Source organism: Salvelinus alpinus, chromosome 16 (assembly GCF_045679555.1).
Source record: "Salvelinus alpinus chromosome 16, SLU_Salpinus.1, whole genome shotgun sequence".
NCBI classification, from domain to species: domain Eukaryota; kingdom Metazoa; phylum Chordata; class Actinopteri; order Salmoniformes; family Salmonidae; genus Salvelinus; species Salvelinus alpinus.
The window spans coordinates 16,007,126-16,019,511 of record NC_092101.1 but is presented as its reverse complement, the minus strand read 5'-3'; the positions used below and the strand labels follow the sequence as shown (position 1 = coordinate 16,019,511).

At 43.4% G+C, this 12,386-nt stretch overlaps 1 protein-coding gene and 1 long non-coding RNA gene across 2 annotated transcripts in view; one reads left to right on the top strand and one right to left on the bottom strand.

The window, feature by feature from the left end:
* The window catches only part of LOC139540947 (neurocan core protein-like), a 207,004-nt gene that overhangs the window by 168,310 nt on the left and 26,308 nt on the right, over positions 1 to 12,386 (top strand). The window lies entirely within an intron of this gene.
* LOC139540948 (uncharacterized) overlaps positions 1 to 12,386 on the bottom strand; it is a 70,251-nt gene that overhangs the window by 56,624 nt on the left and 1,241 nt on the right. The window lies entirely within an intron of this gene.

Sequence of the window (12,386 nt, the reverse complement as noted above, 5' to 3'; positions counted from 1 at the left end):
TAGTGCAACATTTCAATTGGCTATATTAAAACTGTTTAATTTGATCCTGAGTGTAGGTTATTTCCCTGATATCTGGAATCAAGGACTCATAACCCCAATCTTTAAAAACTGAGACATATTTGACCCTAACAATTACAGAGGCATTTGTGTGAACAGTAACCTGGGGAAGGTTTTCTGTAGTAATATAAATGTAAGAGTTCTAAACTTCCTTAATAAGCACAACGTCTTGAGTAAAAGCCAACTTGGATTTATACCAAAACATCGCACAACTGATCATATTTACACCCTACACACCCTGATAGATAAACATGTCCACCAAAATAATACCAAAATATACGCTTGCTTTATCGACTTTCAAAAAGCATTTGATTCTATTTGGCATACAGGACTGTTCTACAAAGTTATTGAAAGTGGTGTAGGGGGTAAAACATATGACATAATTAAATCAATGTATACTGGCAATACGTGCAGCATTAAAATTGGCAAGAAAAGAACAGAATTCTTTAACCAGGGGCGGGGCCTTTGTCAGGGTTGCAATCTGAGCCCTGCACTCTTCAATATTTACATCAACGAATTGGCCACTATTCTAGAAAAATCCTCAGCCCCTGGTGTTAGTCTCCACAATTCAGAAGTTAAATGCCTACTCTTCGCAGATGACCTATGCCTGCTGTCACCCACAGCCTGGACCTGCTAGTGCAGTACTGCCAGACCTGGGCCCTGGCAGTAAACCCCAAAAATACTAAAATAATGATTTTCCAGAGAAGATCCAGATCTCAGGGAATTAGACCAAAGTTCTCAATTGGTACAAAATATATAGAGTACTGCACACACTACAATTACTTAGGTTTAAAAATATGCTCAACTGGACACCTTAATGAGGCAGTGAATGAACTGAGAGAGAAAGCACGCAGGGCATTCTACGCCATTAAAAAGCTAATTCAAATTGAAATACCTTTTAAAATTTGGCTAAAACTAATTGAATATGTCATTGAACAAATTTCACTTTATGGCAGCGTGGTGTGGGGTCCACTTGCAAAACAAGATTTCATCAAATGGGACAAACATCCCATTGAAACCCTGCATGCAGAGTTCTGTAAAATTATCCTACATGTCCAGAGGAAAACTACAAGCAATGCATGCAGGGCAGAATTAGGCCAATATCCACTAATAATAAAAACTCAAAAAAGAGCAATTCAGTTTTGGAAACATCTAAAATACAGTGACCCCCTCTCATATCACTACCAAGCCCTGCAATGCCAAGAGCTGAGCAAAGAAAAGAGTCCCCTCATCCAGCTGGTCCTGAGTTCACAAACCTGTTCTACTAACACACTGAAGCCTCAGGACCAGAACATCCAATCAATCAGGATAAACCAAATTACAACACAGTCAAAACAAAACTATATTGCTTATTGGGAAACACAAGCACAAACACAAAGCAAAATGCAGTGCTATCTGGCCCTAAATCGACAGTACACTGTGTGGCTAAATATTTGACTATGGTTGTTGATCAAAATCTTAGAAAAACCTTGACAAAGTACAGGCTCAGTGAGCACAGCTTTGCCATTGAGAAGGATAGACACAGGAAAACATGGCTCCCTGTAGAGGAAAGGCTGTGCAACCACTGCACAACAGCAGAACCTGAGACAGAACCTTATTCAAGGTTTCAAAGACCTCTCTGATGAGAGTAGGCTACCCGTCCTGTTGGGGGAGGACGCAGAGAGCTGTGGGTTGGCAGCGCACTACATTGCTGCCTGCCATAAGTTGAGGGACAGTGTCTGACAGACCAATCAACCTGCACATGTACTCTACTGTATGCTTATTGTTATTGTTGAATGTATGGTTATTTTGACCCTTGGTTATTGTTGTTACTCTTGTCACGTTGACAATTTTGATTCTCATTTTTATATTGTAAATATCCAAAATAAGCTTTGGCAATATGTACATTGTTTTGTCATGCCAATAAAGCAAATTGAATAGAGAGAGAGAGAGAGAGACTGAGAGAGAGAGAGAGAGAGAGCGAGAGAGAGAGAGAGAGAGAGAGAGAGAGAGAGAGAGAGAGAGAGAGAGAGAGAGAGAGAGAGAGAGAGAGAGAGAGAGAGAGAGAGAGAGAGAGAGAGAGAGAGAGAGAGAGAGAGAGAGAGAGAGAGAGAGAGAGAGAGAGAGAGAGAGAGAGAGAGAGAGAGAGAGAGAGAGAGAAAAATGGTGGATGAGAGGGAGGGAGAGAGAGAGAGTTACTGTATGTGAAATATGGCCTCCCTACTCTCCCCAGACCTCGGCCAATAATGAAGTGATGACATGGTCTCTGCACGGCGGTTGTGGTGCGCTCCGTCTGAGACGTGTGTTGTTGTGGGGGGTTTTATCCCTACTCTTTGGAGGAATGGGGTTTCTGTGACTGCCATTGCTGCAAAGGGTGGGGGTTGGTGAGGGAGGATCTGTGTGTGTGTGTGTGTATGGTCGCTGCGCCAGACATCCTCAATGTTTTACCCTAACTATCCCTGCATGGCAAATGGCGTCTGTCTGCCTTTGTCACATGACTTTACATTTTTCATCATTAAGACTTGAACCCAGACAGCAGCGCCATTGTAGAGTAGGGAGAGAGAGAGGGTGGATGAGAGAGAGATGGTAGAAGTTAAAATATAACCAAGGAACATTTGTAATGCCGGTCTCTCTGACTGAGAGAAAGTCCTTGGTCATGATATTGATCCTTTCTTCGCCTCCTATATTAGATTCTACTCTGTGGACTCTGACTCTGAGCCCAGTGGAGAAACCTGCTGGGAATCATTGGCGTGAAGATGTTGATTGATGTTGATTTATAAAAGAGGCAGCTGTTTACTTTTTATTTGGCTCCACGTTTACAAATTCCCCGGCTCGAATTGAAAGCATAAATCTTTCCGTGGTGAAGTGGGGTTAAAATCCTTGTTGTAACGAAAGCCCACGAGGGGGTGGAGGGGGTTGATGGAGAACAGATATCATAAGTCCCACATTTCAGGCCAAGATTTACAGTTCTGTTGGTGATGGCTCATCCCCCTTTTACAAGCCTATCACAAGACAAATAAACTCCTCTTCCTGTTGCCTTTTACAACTCAGAGTGGCCATGATGGGGGCTAGGAGACAGAAAACAGACACCTTTGGCAAATCAGCAGACTGTCTTGTGATCTGCATGTGTTACTAGTTCATTGACCAGCCAGGTTTTTGAGTACTGGGAGTTGTATCGTAAGAGAGGAAGAGTCTGAAGTTATTTTTGCTCTTTCTAAAACAGCACAAAGGACATTTAGGCAAGTTTTCTGGGCAATGTATCAAACTGAAAACTCATGACATTATTCTTCTCCTTTCCTATGTCATTAAGAGGTGTACAATGGGTATTTTGTTGTAACCTAGTGTGTAAATCACCCAAGGTGTGTTTGGTACCTACATGCTACGTTTTCAACGTAGGGACTGTTATACTGTATTTTGTGCAGAAGAAACATGCTGTGGACAATTATGAGGAAATCTCCGATTTATCACACTGGACCTAAAATGTGTTGAATTTATAGAACCAGCGGAGTGGTTTCCTGGACTACTGGCAACATCAAAATACAAGTAAATTGCCTCGTTATTCATTTCCTCTGAAAGTGAAACTCTGTGTGTATAAAGTGGTGTATAAAGTGCTGGTCCTGCCTCCCCAGTGAGTGGGCCTATGCCCTTCCAGGCTCACCCATGGTGCCCCTGCACAGTCATGTGAAATCCATGGATTAGGGCTTAATGAATTTATTTAAATTTACTGATTTCCTTCGATGAACTGTAACTCTTTGAAATTCGAAATTGTTGCATGTTGCGTTTAGATTTTTGTTCAGTTACTGTATATTGTTGATAGTATTAACACTATAATGGTTAATGATAACAACTGACATGATAACCTTTAATGGTGCCCCTCATGGACTTGCCAAGTCTGCTCTCTCTCCACTCTCTCTCTCTCTGGCGATTTCACACCCATCTCATCTGGGCTGAGACAGTACAGTTGTCAATGGAACACCAGCCCAGTTTGTGTGGTTTCTCTCCCTCTCACTCTCTCTCTCTCCCTCTCTCGCTCTCTTCTCTGCCAGCTGATGAACGAACTTCACAATCCTCCAACCGGGTGCTCTCGGGGTCCTTGGGAACAGAGCGTAGCTTCTAGGCTTCCAGGACTGCCTGTGTTGTTCTGGGGAGGAAGCCAGAGAAGGCTGGGCAGCAGCCCCCCTCCACCGTCCACCACCTGCCCCGACTACAGTTTATGCCCAGTTAGCCAGCTGGGCTGGGTGGACACTGAGTGGCCACTGAATGGGCTCTCTGGCTGCTCTCTGCTCTCCCCTGTTATGTCTGCTGTGTCTGGAGCAGGAAGAGATGTAGGGGAGACACTCCAGAGGCCAGGCCCAGCAGTATGTTTATATTTCTGCTCTGTTATTGTTAAGAGTTGAATGCTGTACTGCATGGGCATCAGATTGAGCTGAGCCAAGCCAAGTCTACTATGAAGGATTGTGCTATCACGGTACATTCTGCTCAGTGGTGGTCGGTGCCGTTTAAGATGAGGAATGATAATATTTTTTTTCATGAGCATGGCCTTATTTATATTACAGCATATTGGATGACTGTCATTTATATTCCATTCACCCAGCTCAATGTAACATCGACAGGTTTTTCAACAGAATCGGTGCAATGAATACACCTCTGATCACACACACAGTTCACTTTCATAGCAGCCACATACAAATACAAACAGCTCGTTTTATATATAATTCGTTCTCGCATCTATCTACGCGCTCTCCTCCTCTCACCTTTTCCCTTCACTTGTGGACTTCAATGCACAACACATCAGCTGTCTGTGACAATGCGGAAAAAACATTCCAAGCCAAACCTTCATATCATGACCGCTAACCGCTACACACAGCCAACATCGTTGTCATGTCATAGTCAACATATCTACTAGAACTAAAGCATTAGTAAATTCCTCTACAATCATGCAGTGCAGAGTAATCAGCAGCAAGCAGTTTAGCAGTTACACTGTTAGGCCTTGACTTGAAAGAATTCCAGTGTTGGATAGCCATAGCAAACTATGTTTGAACCAGATGTTTGAGTAGGCTAAACCAACTAGCTGTATTCGATGCTAGCTAAGAAAGTGAAGGTGAAAAAAAATATACTACGAAATACAGCTATCTCTCTCTCTCTCTCTTGCTTCACCTTAATTTTGGAAGAAATGAATTTGTCTAAAACTTTTCAACTATTGTCTTTCTCTTTCTTTTAGTCAACTACTCACCACATTTTATGCACTGCAGTGCTAGCTAGCTGTAGCTTATGCTTTCAGTACTAAATTCATTCTCTGATCCTTTGTTTGGGTGGACAACATGTCAGTTCATTTTGCAAGAGCTCTGATAGGTTGTAGGACATCCTCCGGAAGTTGTCATAATTACTGTGTAAGTCTATGGAAGAGGGTGAGAACCATGAGCCTCCTAGGTTTTGTATTGAAGTCAATATACCCAGAGGAGGACGGAAGCTAGCTATCCTCCGGCTACACCATGATGCCACCCTACAGAGTGCTGTTGAGGCTACTGTAGACCTTCATTGCAAAATAGTGTGTTGTTATAAATTATTTGGTGACATATGAATATATTTAGTATAGTTTTAACTGAAAATGATAACTTTTTCATGAAAAATGAAATTCACTGAGGAGCCTCCACTGATTATTCTGCATAGGCAGCTGAATGAATAAAGACTGTAAGAGTAGTCTAGGTCTGGAAGACAGGTAGAGGCAGCCCATCCACATCGCTCCGGCCAAATGCCCTGCCCACTAGCATTTCTTCTCCGCTATGAGTCTGGATTTGCTTTTGACGTCTTGTAGAATGCGAACACATTCTGACCGTTATGATTGCACATTCTGACAATTCTGATTGGTCCACAAAACCAATGGGTTGGGCCAGAACCGGCCTACACTAATAATGAATCACGTCATTGGCTTTGATACTCGTATTGGTTGTCAACGATCCAATCGCTGATGAATTTGTTTTGTACAACACCACTCATTTTGACGTGTACACCAGCAACTTCTAGCATGGCAGTTTCAGCAATCAATAGAGCAGCATAATTTAATTCAGGATGAGTCATCACACAAGAGTAGAGGAGGAAGTGATGAAGAAATCCTCTAGGGCACTGGTTCTCAAACCTCTCCTCGGAGACACTTAAACATTTCACAATTTTGTTTTCGCTCTGAACTAGCTCACCTGATTCATTTAAAGGCTTGAATATTAGTTGACACATTAAAGCAGGTGTGCTAGCTCTCGAATAGACCAAATACATGGAACAGCTGGGGGTTCCCGAGTAGAGGTCTGAGAAACACTGCTCTAGGGTGTCAAATAATGTATTATAATTAGGGTTGTCACTCTCAATAGGGATGAATGAGTGGCCGGCTTTCAACCCTTCGGTACTCGACAGTATCACACTTCCTGATTACAAGAGAACAATTGTAGTACCAAAGAACCCAGCTGGGAGCCATGCTATAGTCATTTTCCAAATTATTGGCACTCAACCTTCAAATCAAAATCAAATCGTTTGCGTTATTGGTTGCGTACACAGTTTAGTAGATGTTATGGCGGGTTGAAAGAAATGTTTATGTTCCTAGTTCCTATCAATCAATGCAGTAAATCAGTAAGTCAACAAGTACACAATAATACAAAATAAAATACAGACATAAATAGTATGTAAACATTATTAAAGTAATCAGTAAACATGATTAAAGTAATGACTAGGTATACTGAACAAAATAGAAAATCATCATGCAACAATTTCAAAGACTTTACTGAGTTAAAGTTCATATGAGGAAATCAGTCAATTGAAATACATTTATTAAGCCCTAATCTATGGATTTCATATGACTGGGAATACAGATATGCAACTGTTGGTCACAGATACCTTTAAAAAAGGTAGGGTCATGGATCAGACAACCAGTCAGTATCTGGTGTGAACACCATTTGCCTCGTGCAGCGTGACACATCTCCTTCACATAGAATTGATACGACTGTTGATTGTGGCCTGTGGAATGTTGTCCCACTCCTCATTAATGGCTGTGCAAAGTTTGCTGGATATTGGTGTGAACTGGAACACGCTGTCGTACACCTTGATCAATAGCATCCCAAACATGCTCAATGGGTGACATGTGTCATGACGTTGGCCTGTGGGTGAGGTTTATGACCCCCCCATAAATACCTTTCTCCCTTTCCTCTCTCTTGACTCTACAGAAGGACTCTTGAAAAGCCTTTGTTAAACATAGAGAGTCTGGGAACATCAAAAGGTGGGGGAAAAGGAGCCATACTTCGGTAATCCAACCAGCTGAAAATATGCGTTGCTACTAAATGAATATGATGCCAGATCAGTTGGCGTCTGAGACATTATTACTGATGATAGGACGACATAAACTGTATCTTGGAAAGTCTACACATTATAGTTATCAGATTCACATGGAATTGTTGCAATTGAAATGTATAAATATGAAACTATTTGTGAAAAGATTTAATGTAATTTAGCTTCTTAATGAGAGAACGGTTTGTCATAGAGTAAACTATGCTCAACTCAGTGGCCCTGCCCATGTGAACAGACATTGGTTATAAACTATGAAACACGCCCTTCTCTCTCCTCCTATATAAATATATAATATATAATATATAATAATATATCAATTTAACTTTCTGTTCCAAGGACGTTAGGGCAACAGTCCTACGTTAAAAGGGCTCAGATAATAAGCTGTTCCAAGGACGTGTGGACTTGAGGTCCCCACGTTAAAAGGACAAAGACCACCTACAGAACTAAGCCAACCTTAGAGAACCTAACGAAATTAGCATCGAATTTCAATGTGAAGGTGACGACCTACCCCGGAAGGATGAATTTCGACTACCAGCCAGAATATAGCATGAGCTTAAAAGTATGGCAACTTGGTATGAACTTTGAACTCTTATTCACTCCAGAAGTGATACCTCCTAGCCATTGAGTTAGTAGCAGTCGCTAAACGTGGGCTAGGAGAGGACGGACAGAGTATCCATTCTACCACGCTCCAGTTCACCACTAGACATTCTTCAGAGGACCAGAGATCCATAAAGGACAAACCGGCCTTCCATCAACGACCAATCTACCGAAGCGCAGCTCAGAGTAAATATTTATTGTATTCTCCTTTTTCAAATGGGCAGTTATTTAGAATGCATAAGATTCTGTATTTACGATAGCATAGCTTCTCCCTTTGTTACTCAGTCTTCCCGCTCTTTCACTCAAACCCAACCCCCTCTCTTTGTGTAACCAGCCGTCGTATCTTTAGTAAATAAATAATTAAACCCAATTTTGTATTGCTGATTCAACTTGTTAGCCAGGGTTCGTGAAGATAACCAAGAATTTACCACTTTCAGATGAGACTTAACAAGGTGACGATTAAATATTGACTGCTATTGATGTAAAAGATTACTAGGTCTTTAAGAGTTTATTCGGAAGATAACAGCTCTATAAACATTCTTTCGTGGTGCCCCGACTTTCTAGTTAATTATCTACCTGATTAGCTTAATCAGGTAATATTAATTACAGATAAATTGTTTTATAGAATAGCATGTCATATCACTTAATCCGGCATAGACAAAGACACGACACATGTCTAGTGAGTATGCAGGCTATGGAGGAATTGGGACATTTTCAGCTTCCAGGTATTGTATACAGATCCTTGCAACATGAGGAAGTGCATTATCATGCTGAAACATGAGGTGATGGAGGTGGATGAATGGCATGACAATGGGCCTCATGATCTTGTCACGGTATCTCTGTACATTCAAATTGCCATCAATAAAATGCAATTGTGTTCAATGTCCGTAGCTTATGCCTGCCCATACCATAACCCCACCGCCACCATGGGGCAAACTGTTCACAACATTAACATCAGCAAACCGCTCACCCACACAACGCCATAAGCCTGGTCCGCGGTTGTGAGGCCAGTTGGACGTACTGCGTACGTACTGGTTTCTTATGGTAGAGAAATTAACATTCAGTTCTCTGGCAACAGCTCTGGTGGGCATTCCTACAGTCAGCATGTCAATTGCATGCTCCCTCAAAACTTGAAACATCTGTGGCATTGTGTTGTGACAGAACTGTACATTTTAGAGTGACCTTTTATTGTCCCCAGCACAAGGTGCACCTGTGTAATGATCATGCTGTTTAATCAGCTTCTTGATATTCCACACCTGTCAGATGGATGGATTATCTTGGCAAATGAGAAATGTTCACGAACAGGGATGTAAACATTTCTGGGATATATTATCTCAGCTCATGAAACATGGGACCAACACTTTACATGTTGTGTTTATATTTTTGTACAGTGTACATAGGGCAGCAGTCCCTAAGTTGCAGGGTAGAGTACCCGGTGGTAGCCAGTTATTGACAGTGACTGAGAGGCAGAGTAGTGTACTGGGCAGACTACTAGGCGAAGGCGATCTAGTGGTGACTGTTTAACAGATGGTAGCTGGATGAACAGGCAGTGACTCGGGTGGCTGAACTCCTTGATAATGTTCTTGGCCTTCCTGTAGATGTCCTGGAGGGCAGGTAGTGTGCCCCCGATGCGTTGGGCTGACCGTGCCAGCTCTGAGGTAGCAGACGGTGCAATTGCCGTAGCAGGCGGTGATACAGCTGTTGCACCTTCACCACGCTGTCGGTGTGAAGGGACCATTTCAGGACCTCAGTGATGTGCACACCGAGGATCTTGAAGCTTTTGATCCTCTCCACTGCAGCTCCTTCGATGTAGACGGGGGCGTGCTCTCTCTGCCGTCTCCTGTAGTCTACGATCAGCTACTTCGTTTTGTTGACGTTGAGGGACAGGTTACTTTCCTGGCACAGCTTCACCAAGACACTCACCTCCTCTCTGTAGGCTGTCTCGTTGCTGTTGGTAATCAGGCCTACCACTGTTGTGTCGTTAGCAAACTTGATGATTGAGTTGGAGATGTTCATGGGTGAAGAGAGAGTAAAGGAGGGGGCTGAGCATGCATCCCTATGTGTTGAGAATCAGTATGGCGGAGGTGTTGTTGTCTACCTTCACCACCTTGGGTCGGCTGGTCAGGAAGTCCAGGATCCAGTTGCACAGAGAGGGGTTCAGACTCAGGTCCCTGAGCTTAGATGAGCTTGAAGGGCACTATGATATTGAAGGCTGAGCTGTAGTCGATGAACAGCATTCCTATATAGGTATTCCTCTTGTCCAGGTGGGATATGGCAGTGTGGAGTGCGATTGAGATTCTGTCATCTGTGGATCTGTTGGGAAGGTATGCGAATTGGACTGGGTCTAGGGTTTCCGGCGTGATGGTGTTGATGTGAGCCATGACCAGCCTTTCAAAGCACTTCATGGCTACCGAAGTGAGTGCTACCAGGCGGTAATCATTTAGGCAATTTACCTTTACTTTCTTGGGCACAGGGACTATGGTGGTCTGTTTGAAACATGTAGGTATTACAGACTCAGTCAGGGAGAGGTTGAAAATGTCAGTGAAGACACTTGCCAGTTGGTCCGCGCATGCTTTTAGTACATGTCCTGGTAATCTGTCTGGCCCAGGGGCTTTGCGTGATCACACAGTCGTCCGGAACAGCTGGTGCGCTCATGCATGCTTCAGTGTTGCTTGCCTCGAAGCGAGCATAAAAGGCATTAAACTCGTCTGGTAGGCTCGCGTCATTGGGCAGCTCGCGGCTGGGTTTCCCGTTGTAGTCCGTAACATTTTTCAAGCCCTGCCACATCCGACGAGCATCAGAGCCGGTGTAGTAGGATTCAATCTTAGTCCTGTATTGACGCTTTGCCTGTTTGATGGTTCATCTGAGGGCAGAGCAGCATTTCTTATAAGTGTCCTGATTAGTGTCCCACTCCTTGAAAGCGGCAGCTCTAGCCTTTAGCTCGGGGCAGATGTTGCCTGTAATTCATGGCTTCTGGTTGGGGTATGTACGTACGGTCACTGTGGGGATGACGTCGTCGATGCACTTATTGATGAAACCGGTGACTGAGATGCTATACTCCTCAATGCCATTGGATGAACCCCGGAAGATATATACAAAGCTTGTAAGCAGGAATCAGTAGGATAGAATTATGGTCAGATTTTCCAAATGGAAGGCGAGGGAGAGCTTTGTATGCATCTCTGTGTGTGGAGTAAAGGTGGTCTAGAGTTTTTTTTCCTCTGGTTGCACATGTGACATGCTGGTAGAAATGAGGTAAAACGGATTTAAGTTTGCCTGCATTAAAGTCCCCGGCCACTAGGAGCGCCACTTCTGGATGAGCATTTTCTTGTTTGCTTATAGCCTTATAGAGTTGGTTGAGTGCAGACTTAGTGCCAGCATCGGTTTGTGGTGGTAAATAGACAGCTACGAATAATATAGATGAGAACTCTCTTGGTTGATAGTGTGGTCTATAGCTTATCATGAGGTATTCTACCTCAGGCGAGCAATATCTTGACACTTCTTTAATATTAGACATCGCGCACCAGCAGTTATTGACAAATAGACTCACACCCCCGCCCCTCATCTTACCAGACGTAGCTGCTCTGTCCTGCCGATGCACGGAGAAGCCAGCCAGCTCTGTATTATCCGTGTCGTCGTTCAGCCACGTCTCGGTGAAACATAAGATATTACAGTTATTAATGTTCCGTTGGTCGGATAGTCTTCGTCATAGATTGTCCAATTTTTTTTTCAATGATTGCACGTTGGCCAATAATACGGAGGGAGGTGGTGCTTTCCCTACTTGTCGGCAAATTCTTACAAGGCACCCTGCCCTCCTCCCCCTTTTCCTCTGTATTTTCTTCACGCTGATGACGGGGATTTGGGCCTTGTCATGACAAAGCAGTATATCCTTCGCGTCAGACTCGTGAAAGAAAATATCTTCGTCCAGTTCGAGGTGAGTAATCGCTGTTCTTATGTCCAGAAGCTCTTTTCGGTCATAAGAGAAGGTAGCAGCAACATTTTGTACAAAATGAGTTACAGACAATGTGAAAAAACAAACCAAATAGCACGGTTGGTTAGGAGCCCGTAAAACGTCAGTCCTCCTCTCCGGCGCCATTATATATCAATGAGAACTCTTACAGACTCTGAGAACCATAAAAAGCATGATCGCTGTTTTACCACATACCCGTCTCCTTCCCCCTCGCCCGGGCCCTCAAGATACACTCAGATGTTCTGAGGGCAAAGGATGCTGGGACACCAGCTGTGGATTTAATGATTTTGCCCCAAGGCCTCAGATCAGAAGTGAGAGAAATATAATTCTGTCTCTACATAGAGAGGAGAGCCATGACCTCAAAACGCCTCCGCAAAGTATGCGTGTGTGCGTGTGCGTGCGTGCGTGCGTAAGTGCGCATGCTTTCCTGTTAAACTTTGAGTTTGTTTATCTGTAT